Source organism: Pelophylax lessonae (genome assembly GCF_965119305.1).
Source record: "Pelophylax lessonae genome assembly, chromosome: 11".
Lineage (NCBI taxonomy): Eukaryota > Metazoa > Chordata > Amphibia > Anura > Ranidae > Pelophylax > Pelophylax lessonae.
Genome location: NC_138778.1, coordinates 138,750,645 through 138,764,396, shown reverse-complemented (window position 1 = coordinate 138,764,396; position 13,752 = coordinate 138,750,645).

The window sequence follows — 13,752 nt, the reverse complement described above, 5'->3', positions numbered from 1 at the left end:
TCTAGGAACAGATCGCCATATGGGAATCAAAAAAAAAAAATGCGTGAGGAATACAGCTCAATTATACACCAGTATGATCTCTGGCACTACATCAAATCTTAGAAAAAAAAAAAATTGGTTGAGGCGAGTAGAAAAAGAAATTGTCAACAGTTGCAATTTTGGATAGGACTAGTGATAAATCATTTCTATTGGTGCAGTAGACATAGCAAAGGGGATACTGTTTATTTTTGGAGTAAGTGGACATCACTACTTTACCATGTTCGAAATATACATGTCTGGGAAGAAGATGGACAAAAGATGCAATGTCAGCACAATCCTCTAGATGACTCGTATGTAGCGGTGAAGTGGTTAATTAAACCTAGTGCAGCATTTAAAGCCCTAGAGGATATAGTAACTTCAACACAGCTGCATAATGATGTCCCTCATCTTGTTATGTATTGCCGCACTGGAGCTCTGGAAACTTTTCATAGCAGCGTGCTGAAGTATCAAAATAAACAATATCATTACCGTATAAACTCTATGGAGGCAAGGACAAAGCTGGCTGTTATTTTACATAACAGGAATGTTGGGCGGTGCCAAGCTGTTAAAAGAAAAACATCAAGAAGTGAAGAATGTGGCACAAAAAGAACCTCTTTAGAGCACCCAAGATCAAGGAAAAAATGAATTGTTCGAAAAATCTACGAGCCGGTCTGTCATGATCATGTGTTTGAAATAATTAAAACAATTGTTAAAGTGGCAGCAGGAAAATTGGAACCGTCATGGCGATGTAAAGAGGATCAGATGCCTCAAAAAATTGCAAGTTCCACAAGACCGGATAAGGAATATGCTGTGTCAATGAATAGATCACACTTTCCAGTACAAAGGGATGAAGTTTTGGAAGACTGAATTTTGTACAAAATTTTTCAGGATAAAGAAAGTAAGTATTTTTTTACAATTTGATAATGATTGATTCATTGTAAATATTCATTAACTTATTTTTTATATAATTTATATTTATATAATTTGTTTTACAGACTTTTGAAATTTGATAATATGTTACTCCAAAATGGTATAAGCATTGTTCCAGGTTAGTGAAATTTTCATGTATGACAATTTATTGGCAAAGTTTTATTTTTCAAATATTTACTAACATTATATTTTTAATTATAGGTTCAACTGTTCGACATGTTGTTTTTTACAAGTTTTAGATTTCAATCGTTGATAAAAGTTTTAAAACAATAGTAACTACATTTTCAATGAAGATTTGTGGATTATGATGATAACACATAAAGGTGAGTTTCAAGTCATAGCTAATTTTAAAAAATACAATCCCACGCAAAATTAAAAAAAAAAAGTGTTTTTCCAAAGAATAGAATGCAAAATTCAAAAATAAAGTACTGGCCCTTGTGATTTGTAAGCAGTTTGGTTTAAGAGTTGGTCATTTTCCATAATTTTCTTTTGAACCGTTCATTCTCTCATGCGCTCTTATGCTACTATCTAATGTTCAATTGAGTTCCCTTTTTTTACTACACTCCATCCAACGTGATGTTGTTTAATCACCATAATTCTTTACTCATGCGTTCTAAAACCATTACTCAAAACCCCACAAGAGTCCAAAGGGAACATTCATTGGCAACCGTAAGACCTCAAGTAAATACAGCAGTCACACCGTATGTGCAAAATTCTGAAGATTTAAGGAGAGTTCAGGCAACATCTGTAGCAGACTCCACAACATTGCCATGTTCAAATGATCAAGACTCATACACCCTCATCCCCCTAAGGAACTTGTTGCCTGAAGAACCTGAACCATGTGCATCTGAAGAGGCTTCCGGTTCCTCTCATGACTCACATCATAAATTGCCCACGGTGGAGAATACAGAGCAGGAAGGAGATGATGTACCGGATGATGATGGTGTTTCACGGTAACTAAAAAATGTTGTTCAAAATTTCTTTGCATTAACTCTAACTCTCCATTCTTCTGCATTTCCAATGTTATTTTTTTTTTTTTTCAAAAGGATTCGTTATACCAACTGGACCACGAAGACCAGGATACAAATGAGAAAAGCGGGACTATATAAAAGGCATTCTTTGAATGCACCAGTTCTCAAAGATTTCACATCATATTTGTGTGAAACATCGGAGATAGAGAACTAAAAACAGGAGGTATGAAACCAGTACTGTACTATATTTGGTTACCAAACTGTTAGTGTATCAAAATAAGAAAAAAGTTTTAAATGCTTAAAAAAGTCTTCCCAGGGCAGTACCTGAGAGGGTGGGTCTACCTCCTGGAGGCAGAAAAAGCACAATTTCCAAATGGAGGCCCCTTTCCTTCACAGGCATTTATTGTGTAGGAAAGACTGCATATAGTTATAGATAACTAAATTATTCTTCTCAGCCCTTTGAATACAGATGTTTCCAAACTGCAAAGGACTGCAACTTAATTGTCATTGAGACCATTTTGAATTCACTTTGATGTTCTATTACATAATGGTAGATTGCTCTAATGTCCTTGCTTAAAAGTCAGACGCTGCATCTGTCCCCGCAGGGTCTAACCCTGAGAATTGAGCGATCAAACACTGCAGTCACTGCAGAGCTTCCCGAGTAGAGAGATGGTGACTGTCAGTCTGCTCTGCCTCCTCCTCATTCATTGGACTGCTGGGCTGTGGAGGGGCAGGAGCGGCCGGCTCAGGTTCTCAGCAACACACTGAGAGGCTGAGCCGGGTGCCAGTCCAGGCATGTGGGCAGACTCCAACCATATGTCAGGACCAGCTCTGATGTCAGCCCACTGTCTGCTGAAAATGATCACAGGAGTGCAGAACAAACTGCACTCCTGTGATCTACAGAAGTAGAGCCAACCGAGCTTTGGCTGTACTTCTCCATTAATATGCTGGGCAGATTTCCCTCTGTAAACCCTTATCCATCTGCTTCTTATATTTCTCTGCCCTAACACTGCAGTACACCCTTGATCCAATTTATAATCATGTTTTTTTCCCCCTAGGTTGAGGACATGGCCAGATTCCTCTATTTTATAAACCCAAAATCAGTAAACCTAAATTTTGTAAATAACATTGAAAGGGTTAACAAATGTTTTAACTCCCTAAAACATTTCCTTAAGAACCCAACCATAATCAACTATTTACAGTTTTTTTTCAGAATGCTTAAGCGCTAATCGTGATTCTTGTAGCACAATTTCTAAAACTATTAATACGTATAGCAAAACCACTCACTGAGTTTGCAAAACTAAAAGCACAAACACTGCTTTGCACTCAGTTTGCAATTTTGTAACACACACTTTGCAAAACTGTAGGCACAATTCACTGCACAACACTCTTTTTGCAGAACTGTAAACACAACTCACTGCTTACACTCAATTACCAAATTTCCAACACACTCCTAGCAAAATTACACATGTATGGCTATCATTAACACTATTTTGCCAACTGTCTGGCACACTTTCACATGTGAAAACTGTTTTAGATAATTAGTTCACTTTGCAATCAGCCTAAGCACTATAAATAAGCCACAGGTAAGCGGTCTGTGTGGAGTACAATGGAAGGAGCAGTAAGAGTGAGAACAGTGAAAATCAGAGGAGGCCGAGGGAGAGGACATGGAGGTGAAGAAGTTGGAGGAAGAGGACGTGGAGTTGAAGAAGCGAGAGGGTTAGAGGAAGTTAGAGGAAGAGGACAAGGAGGAGCAAGAAGAGGATGAGGAGGCCGAGGGAGATGACGTGGAGGTGAAGAAGTTGGAGGAAGAGGACGTGGAGGTGAAGAAACGAAAGGGTTAGAGGAAGTTAGAGGAAGAGGAGAAGGAGGAGCAAGAAGAGGATGAGGAGGCCGAGGGAGAGGACAAGGAGGCCGAGGGAGAGGACGTGGAGTTGAGGAAGCGAGAGGGTTAGAGGAAGTTAGAGGAAGAGGACAAGGAGGAGCAAGAAGAGGATGAAGAGGATGAGGAGGCCGAGGGAGAGGACGTGGAGGTGAAGAAGTTGGAGGAAGAGGACGTGGAGGTGAAGAAACGAAAAGGTTAGAGGAAGTTAGAGGAAGAGGACAAGGAGGAGCAAGAAGAGGATGAGGAGGCCGAGGGAGAGGATGAGGAGGCCGAGGGAGAGGACAAGGAGGCCGAGGGAGAGGACGTGGGGGTGAAGAAGCGAGAGGGTTAGAGGAAGTTAGAGGAAGAGGACGATGAGGCCGAGGGAGAGGACGTGGAGGTGAAGAAGCGAGAGGGTTAGAGGAAGAGGACAAGGAGGAGCAAGAAGAGGACGAGAAGGGGAAAGAGGAAGGGTAAGAAGAGTAAGACATAGAATAACTGATGACATCAGAGCTACAATAGTGGACCATGTCATCAACCATGGAATGACCCTGAGGGAAGCTGGCCAGCGGGTTCAGCCTAATTTGAGCCGCTACACTGTGGCAAGCATCATTAGGACATTTCCTAATGAGAATCGTTAAGTACTTTGTAGCACTGCCATACTCTAATGAGAAACACAACAGTACCATACATGCAAAAATACTGAAATTGTTACTTTACAGAATTGCTAGACATCCAGATGTTGGGGGCAGAGGAAGAATGTTCACTCCAGAGCAAGAGACCAATATAGTGAACATGGTGATTGCCAATAATGCAATAAGACTGTGCGAAATACAGCAGCGCATAATTGATAATGACAACATCTTTCAAAATATACACAGTGTAAGCATTTCTGCACTAAGTCGTGTACTTGCACGCCACAGAATAAGAATTAAGCAAATTTACAGAGTTCCTTTCGAGAGAAACACAGAACGTGTAAAGCAACTGCGATGTGACTATGTGCAGGTAAGCTAAATTGACATTGGTTCTGAATTTGGAAGTGCATACTGTAGTGCTGTGCATGGGCCTGATGTGTTGCCTTTGTTTTGTCTTGTCCAGAGAGTGATGGAACTAGAAGCAGATGCCATGGGACATGAGCTACTTTTTGTAGATGAGGCCGGTTTTAACCTCAGTAAAACCAGGAGACATGGCAGGAACATTATTGGACACCGTGCCATCATCAATGTCCCAGGACAATGTGGTGGTAACATAATCATGTGTGCAGCTATAAGCCAAAATGGTGTTGTTCACCATCATGCAACCATAGGCCCATACAACACTGCACACGTTATTGCATTCCTGGACACCTTACATGACATGCTAACTGTTCAGAGACCAGAGCATACACGATATGTCATCATATGGGACAATGTTAGTTTCCATAGGGCTGCTTTGGTCCGCAACTGGTTTACAGACCACCCATTCTTCATGGCACTCAACCTCCCTCCATACTCTCCATTCTTACAACCCATCGAGGAGTTCTTCTCTGCCTGGCACTGGAAAGTGTACGACCGTCATCCTCATCAACAGGTAGCCCTTTTACAGGCAATGGAGGAGGCATGTGGAGATATTGACCAGGCATCATGTCAGGCCTGGATACGGCATTCAAGGAGATATTATCCCCGGTGCCTTGGACTGGAGGATATTGCATGCGATGTGGATGAAATTTTGTGGCCGGACCCAGAAAGATGACATGATGTAGGTTGATTGTCTTTTTTTTTTTGGTGAAATTACTATTTTGTGTTCTGACTTTGTCTTGGTTTTGATGAGTGTGAATTAACACCAATACTTGAAGTTTGGATCCTTGTATGTTTACATGACACTATCACAAAAGTATGACCTCAAATTGACATCTATACACAAAGCAAAAGCCAGATGTGTTTGTATTCATACCATCAGTGTGTAGTTGGCACATTGTGTGCTTAGTAGATGATGGCTTGTGTTTACTGTTTGATACGAAAACACCATTTTTACAAAGGTGTGAAGAGTTAATCTAGCTGTGTTCACTTTTGCAAGAGAACTACGTTTTGATAATTGGGTGAAAGGTTTTCTTATTTGTGTGTAGAGTTTTGCAAAAATAGCCAATAGTTGCAAAAAATGTGCTTCAGCAATCAGAAAAAACTGTAAAGCATGTGCGACACTTTGTCACCTATCAGTTAAAGGGTACAAATCTGTCTGTGAGAGATCCTAAACTATTCCAACAATGTACGTTTTTTATGAACGTCACCGATGATCTACAAAAAAGGCTCATGAAATCCATATCTCGTGAGAACGTTGGTAAAAGGTAATATAAGGTTTCGTTATTCTGACTAGATTGTCATTTCTTGGCAATTTATGACTGCCTGTAAAACTCCAACCCAATGTTGCAAGCTTCTGGAGGTAGCAAAGCCATCGTTTCTTGAAGTTATGGAGAAAGCCCAAAATAAACAGGTTTTGGATTTGACCGAGAAATGCAATATTCTCTATTACCTAGAAGCAGTGCTGGTCGTTCAGCATCTGCAGAGACCAGGGGTGGTTAAGAACATGACAGTAAGTAAGAATTTGACTGCAGAAGAGGTCTGCGTGTTCCCTCTTAATTTTGTACTTCTGCGTGTTTCATCTTCATTTTGTACTCCTAGGTGTATGAGTGGGAGAAGAGAGTGCACCACCAATATGTCACTTCCGAAAACACAGCCTTGTTTACAGTCATTGGGGTTCAGCTGCACAAGACAGCCACTCATCAGGTTGCAGTATTTGCTTTGACAGAACAAGAGGAAATGGTAATGTTAAAAAAAAGGGGGGGGGGGGGTTGGAGAGATGGAAAATAAAGTTGGCGTAATGATTTTTAATATTTTCTATTTATTTTTCCAGTGGTTCAGGGTATACTTTGAACAAGTAAGGCCAACCATGCTGAAAGACTCTGAGAAGGGTGAATTCTTTGTATCATCGTCCAGGCAGAAAATTTACAATGTGTCAAATGACTTACGGAGATATCACGAGAGATAATTTAGGAGTTAAAACTATGGAATTCTGTGTAAAAATATTAAGTCCCTGTAAAGTTTTTTTTTTTACTGCTATTCAGGGCCTCTCTTCGGGGGGTTTACCCTTCCTATTCTGATCTGCTAAATAAGAGACCTGGAAGTAAGGGTAATCTCCCAAAAATATCAGATTTTTCTAAGGGCCCTTTCACACAGGCTTTCCAATCAGGTCTGCCTGTCAGTTTTTCAGGCTGACCTGATCAGATGCTCCTTGCACTCGTATGGAGCAGCGAATGTCAGTGGTGACATGTCCGCTGACACCCGCTGCTATCCGATCCGTGAAATCCAGATGGATGGGAACCTTATTTTCCATCCATCTGGAGATCAGATAAAACAGACAGGCGGTCTGTTTTCATCCGATCTCCCATAAAGGAGAGGGGGAGCACAGGTCTGTCTCTGCAAAGTAAGCGGAGACGGACCTGTGTTCTGCCTGCTCAACGGGAATCGGCGGATCGATCCCCGCTGAGCAAATCTGAGTCCGCCAGAAGGAAAGCCTATGTGAAAGGACCTTATATAAATTTGCAAGAAAAAGTATGTGAACCCTTTGGAATGATATGGATTTCTGCACAAATTGGTCATAAAATGTGATCTGATCATCATCTAAGTCACAACAATAGACAATCACAGTCTGCTTAAACTAATAACACACAAAGAATGAAATGTTGCCATGTTTCTATTGAACACACCATGTAAACATTCACAGTACAGGTAGAAAAAGTATGAGAACCCCTAGACTAATGACATCTCCAAGAGCTAATTGGAGTGAGATGTCAGCCAACTGGAGTCCAAAAGAGATGAGATTGGAGGTGTTGGTTACAGCTGCCCTGCCCTATAAAAAACACACCAGGTCTGGGTTTGCTTTTCACAAGAAGCATTGCCTGATGTGAATGATGCCTCGCACAAAAGAGCTCTCAGAAGACCTACAATTAAGAATTGCTGACTTGCATAAAGCTGGAAAGGGTTATAAAAGTATCTCCAAAAGCCTTGCTGTTCCATAAGTCCACAGTGAGACAAATTGTCTATAAATGGAGAAAGTTCAGCACTGCTGCTACTCTTCCTAGGAGTGGCCGTCCTGTAAAGATGACTGCAAGAGCACAGCGCTCAATGAGGTGAAGAAGAATCCTAGAGTGTCAGCTAAAGACTTACAAAAGTCACTGGCAAATGCTAACATCCCTGTTAGCGAATCTACAATACGTAAAAGACTAAACAAGAATGGATGACGGTCTCTGTCCATGCTGAAACGCCCTGTTTTTTGGGGGGGGGGGGCTAGCAGTCCCGGACCTGAGATCATACAACTTTGCTTCTCAGCTGATATACTTACATTGGAGGTTTTTCCCACAGGTTCCCATTGCGACAGTTGAGTTGGAGGCGGCTCTGGCCTCCTCCTTCGAAACGTTGCTCAATATCCTATATCGGAAGGAGGCTCCTGGACAATTGGAATCCCCATGGAAGACCATCCCAGAAGCAAGAGCAACACGACCAGATTTGCATTATGGACTTTCGTACTATTATTATTGGACTATTGAGAACCAAGATCCTCCTTTTTTTTTTTTTTGTGGTTTTGTCTCTTATTATTATGAACCTATTACATCCCAAACAAGTGATGAACTACAGATACTGAAATCCAGGAATGTGGACTGTAGAGATGGAGAGTTTATAGAGTCTTTTCAACTAGTTTTTTTATTTCAGAAAGCAATGACAAAAGCTCAAAGGAGATTACACCTAAACCAATATTTTATGTGTGGCCTTAGTTTTCACTTGCCACAAGGGGCCAATCCATAAAAGCTATAAATATTATTGTGATTAGAAATATATTTCAGTTAGAAGGAAATGGATGAAAAGCATGGAGTGTTATGATGGTGTTACTGTATTTAGTTCCAGTTCAAAGGTTGGCCTTTTGTTTACCCTGATCACTACATGAATAGTACACAGCAGCCTTCTTTGACTCATCCAATCAGGCAGTGGCCAATATACATTTGCAAGGTACAGTGGCCAATTAGGGAGAGTTATATGAGCCACAGTACAGAAAGGAGAGGGGATATAATGCTTTGTCAACCAAGCTATGATCTCTTTTGTGTGGAAACACATGGCAGGCACCATGCCCCGTCCTGAAGTGGAAAAGTAACCAACTCCCTGCTTGTACATACATTGTATTGTAAATATGTCTATTGTGGGTAATTTGTAAATATCATATAAGCCAGGGGATGTATACTGTTAATGGGTTGTAAATACTGTTTAGTGTGTAATTTGTATATATTATGTAATCCTTGCAATAAATGTGTATTGCGGATGGAACTACCTTTTTTGTATAAGATCTCTCAGGATCTAGATGTGTATAGTAGGTGCATACTATTACAATGAATGGGGTGTATGCACATTTACACATAACTTAGGCAACATATTGTATACATTTTCATGCATATCCACCCCTTTTTCTTCTAGATCCTATGATTATAACTAACGACACTCCCTAGAAGAAGCGCTATAGCGAGAAACATGTAGAGAACCCTGTCGTTCCCAAGTGAATACACCGCCACCACTGGAACTACACTACCAAAAGCCTGTACTACCACATGACTCTAGTTAGAGCAAATGGCTTCTAGTTGTTTTCAACACTTTGATACTGTGTGGTATGGTGGGGTCCACTTATGATTATATGAGTTAATTTTGTTGCATAACACATTTTTTTATAACAATGCTCATTTTGTATATGTTTGTGAACAAGAATTTTAAGATGTTTTGAAATAAAATTTCTATAATTTTACGACATAGTGTCACGATGTTGTGCCAGTAAAGTTAATTTTTTGAGAAAATTGTCTTAGTTCACCTGTAGCTCCTCCATCCTGATATTGCTCCGCTCTGCCTGGAAGCTGGAGCCTGCAGGGTAGCCGTTTGTCCATAGCGTGGGGCAGTGTGGAGGAGACCATGAAGAACTGGAGGTGATCAGCTGCTTCTCTCTCCTCTGTCTTCAGGAGCCTTGGTGTGGCGTGTGTAGGCGGCTCGATATCAGTCAGTGGCTGTGAAAGTAGTGATTCATCTAGTTAAAGCTCCCTCCTCTGTTCCCCCTCCCTGTGCTATCCAGGCTGAGATAGATGGATGGATATTGCTGGAGGGTATCATGCCCCAGTGAAACTCATTTACTGCCTGGACCCTTTTTCTCCTTTCTGGGGACTTTGTGCAAAACAGTGCATTCGCTATCTTTTAATGGAGCACGTGGAAGAAATTCAGCTGTGTCTTCTAGGGCTCTAAGCTATTGGCCTGCCTATCTACACCGTGAATCAGACACAGTTAAATAATCTTCTTCTCATTGTAATTGTAACATAAATGTCAGATATAGGGTAGCTTTGCATTAGCGAAATATGAAGTAATCTGTGGAAATAGTGAATTGTAGATGTAGTGTCATTTTGGGTTATTAAGAATTGTAGTATGTATTATCAGTCAGACACACATGTCCTGTTATTAGCATTTGAAAGAGACAGGACCATTCTCTAGGATAGAGTTGACACCTACATGCCAATGAAGCCTCCCAGACAAATGAACAAAAGTTGCCACCTTCCGGAAGCTTCAAAAGAAGAATGCTAGTCATTTTGGCTGTGGAAATCAGCAGGGGCGGTGGAAGGCTCCCAACAGTCTGCGAGCTGTTATTGCTATTATCAGATCAAAGGAATGTATTTTATCTCTCATAAAAGTTAAAATATTAGTGGCAGAGAGATAAAAATAATTCCTTCTTGTGGCTCACACGTGGGGCTACAAGTACATGTAAATCTGTGTCTGTGGCATGTGTGGGGTCCTGGAGAATTGCACAAAACCATTGTATGGCGCCTGATTGCGACAGGCAAGCAGTGTTTGGTACTGTCGCGATCAGACCGATGCGCTGGTGTCATAACTCCTATCCCTGACCCAGCGGTCAGCGCCGTTCTGGGCCAATTCAACTCTGGTCAGTTCAGAACACAGAACATCGTGTGGACTGAGCCGGGGACAACCCCTGGGGTTGATTGGTCAAGGGCTAAAGTCCAGCCCACATCAATATTCCAATAAATTGGGACACCTGAGATATGTTCATTGTTCTTCATTGAAGCCAGTTCATTGTTCTTCCTTGAAGCCAGTTCTGAACAGGGGAGTTCCCGAACGATTTCTGGTATGCTTCTGCCAACAGGATAAGCTTTGGTAAAGTTTATTTCTGTTTTATTTCCTTTTATTTTCATAGCAAATTGCCAATTGCGTGTCTTTATCTTTTTTGTATTCTTTGTAACTCCTTTTGCTTTGTATATATATTTTATGCACTTCCCACTTTCGGGATATTAAATTATAAAATTAATAAGTGACTTCTGTGTACTAAGCTAGGACTTATATCTCTAGAGATATTGTTGCATTTTAGTGCCTGATTGCTTGGTCTACGCTACATGCCAATCTGTATGCAATTGCACTGTGTGTTGGCAGATTGCATGCAGATTGTACACCAGACGGAGATCTGCGTGTGTGTGTGGTGTCCCAGCAGACCAGTCTGCGGACAAACTGTTGGGTGGTGGCAGGCTATCGTTTGTGGTGTGTGGGTGTGGGGACAGTGGGAAGAGTGATTAACACAGGGGTTCTAGCTTGTAAGATAGCTGAAGGAATCCTAGTAGTGGGTGATAATTGCTAGACCGATCCCTAACCCTTAGAGTGCACCAGATTGTATGTAAAATTTGTATCTGCATGTGTGTGGTCAGCCAGCTGAATTGGAGTGGAGTCTCCCTCTAGTGGTGACCAAAGGCAGTGTGGGCTGTGAAAGTATCACAGCTAATCTTATGACTTAGAAGGAATTCCCCTTATTCCTGTATAAATTCCAGTCACGAAACCAAGTCTCGGTTAGCTAGTCGCCGTGGGCGTGGTCAAATCGTGACAGATTGGTGGCAGCGAGCGTGATCTGCTTAGTACATTAGTGCATGGTTTATTCGTTTAACCCATGTCCTAAAGGTTGGAAGCTTGTTAGAAGCAACTGACCTACAGAAGCTCACTCAGTGCATAATTTTTGTTTTGTTGAAGACACACTTGGCTATTTGCTCTCCACCCCCTCTTGTTTTTATTTTCTATCTTTTATTTGGCAAAATGGCTGAGACAGTGATCAGCTACCTAAAGCAAAGCCGAGATGACCTGCTGAATCTGTGTGAGACCAGAGGCATCCCGACGACACAGGGGCCAGACAAAGGATCAGATGATATGCGCCCTGGCCGAGAAAGACAAGGAAGACCGAGCCTCGGCTATATGGTAACAGGATCAAGCAGGATTTTTGTTTTTATATGGTAACAGGATGGGACTGATGGCGCCCCAGAGGAGCAGCAGTCCTCCCCACCAGCGGATGTTGATCATGGTGATGTCCGGGAGGAACAACTTGAGGTCCAGTCATCATCCTTGCAGGCTGATCTACAACTGCTAGGCCCAGTCAGTGAAGCATTACGTGTTGAGTTCATTCTACAGCGCCGACAAGCAGAATGGAAGCATCAGCTGGAGCTAGAAAAACTTCAGCTGCAGCAGAACAGACCTGCTGGCAACGCTGAGTTCAGGGAAGAACGAATACACAAAATTCCCCTGGACAAATTCCCAACCATGGACAAAGATGGCGATATGGACACTTTCTTACAGGGATTTGAAAGGACTTGTCGTCAGTACTGCCTGCCCAAGAAGCAATGGGCCCAGTACCTCACACCAGGGCTGAGAGGCAAGGCCCTGGATGTGCTTGTGAGTCTCCCAGAGAGTAAATGACGAGACTATGAGGCCATTAAGCAAGCCATTGTTAAACAGTACCAACTCACGCCAGAGGTGTACAAGTGTTTCAGGACATTGCATCGAGGTACTAATGACAGCTACCTGGATCTTGTTTGCAGTCTGTGCACTGCTTTCCGGCAGTGGCTAAAGGGACTGTCCGTAAGCACCTTTGACGCCTTGCAGGAGCTAATGATTAAGGACCAGTTCCTACATACATGTCCTTTTGAGGTCCTGCAGTTTGTGCTGGGCCGAGATCCCAAGACGGCGGATCAAGCAGCGGAAATAGCCGATACCTATGCGGCTAACAGAATGTCTGTAACCGGGAGGACCACTGCACCCAGCGGGAAAGGAGGGAAAGCAGATGTACCCTCTTCTCAGGACAGCCAGAGGACCAAGCCACTCAGACCTCCAGGAGCCAAGCCAACCGGTGTGAATACTCAGAAATGTTTTGTCTGCAACCAGATTGGTCACCTCAGCTCAGTCCTGAGAGAAAGAAGGCTGTTCCATCTACCCAGCCAATCAGCACAGAGAATGCTGATTTGTGTGCTTCCAGGAATGCAGGGGGGCTCTCTGATAATCTGCAGCCTGTCACTGTGGGTGATAAAGTTACCACTGGCCTAAGGGACAGTGGAGCGGAAGTGACATTAGTGCGCCCTGAAATGCTGAAACCTGAGGACCTCATCCATGGTAAGACTATGACTGTAAAAGGTGTTGGGGGTGTGAACCCAGCCATAGCCACAGCATGGGTTTATCTAGACTGGGGAGAAGGAAGAGGAATGAGAGAAGTGGGGGTAACAGACGCTATTCCCTCTAATGTGTTATTGGGCACTGACCTGGGTCGGTTGATAGTCCGTTATGAAGCAAATTCAGCCCCCCAGGAACCTGCATCTCCACCTGAAGCCCCGGATTCATGTAAAGTACTGTTGGGTGACTCAGTGCACATTGGGGACTCTGGGGAGGGTCAAGGGGCTAATGACTGTGCGCAAGGTCCTAGCCCTAGTGGGTCTCCAGAGCCAAGGCCTGGAATAGAACTTAAAGACTTGATGGACTCTAAAACTAATGTTTTATGAGATGTGAAATGTCAAGATCTGTGCAGTGCAGACCTTACCTCTGCTGCAGTGGTGACTCCTGTGGCCCACCAGTCGGCCCCAAACTGGTCCCTGCCCAC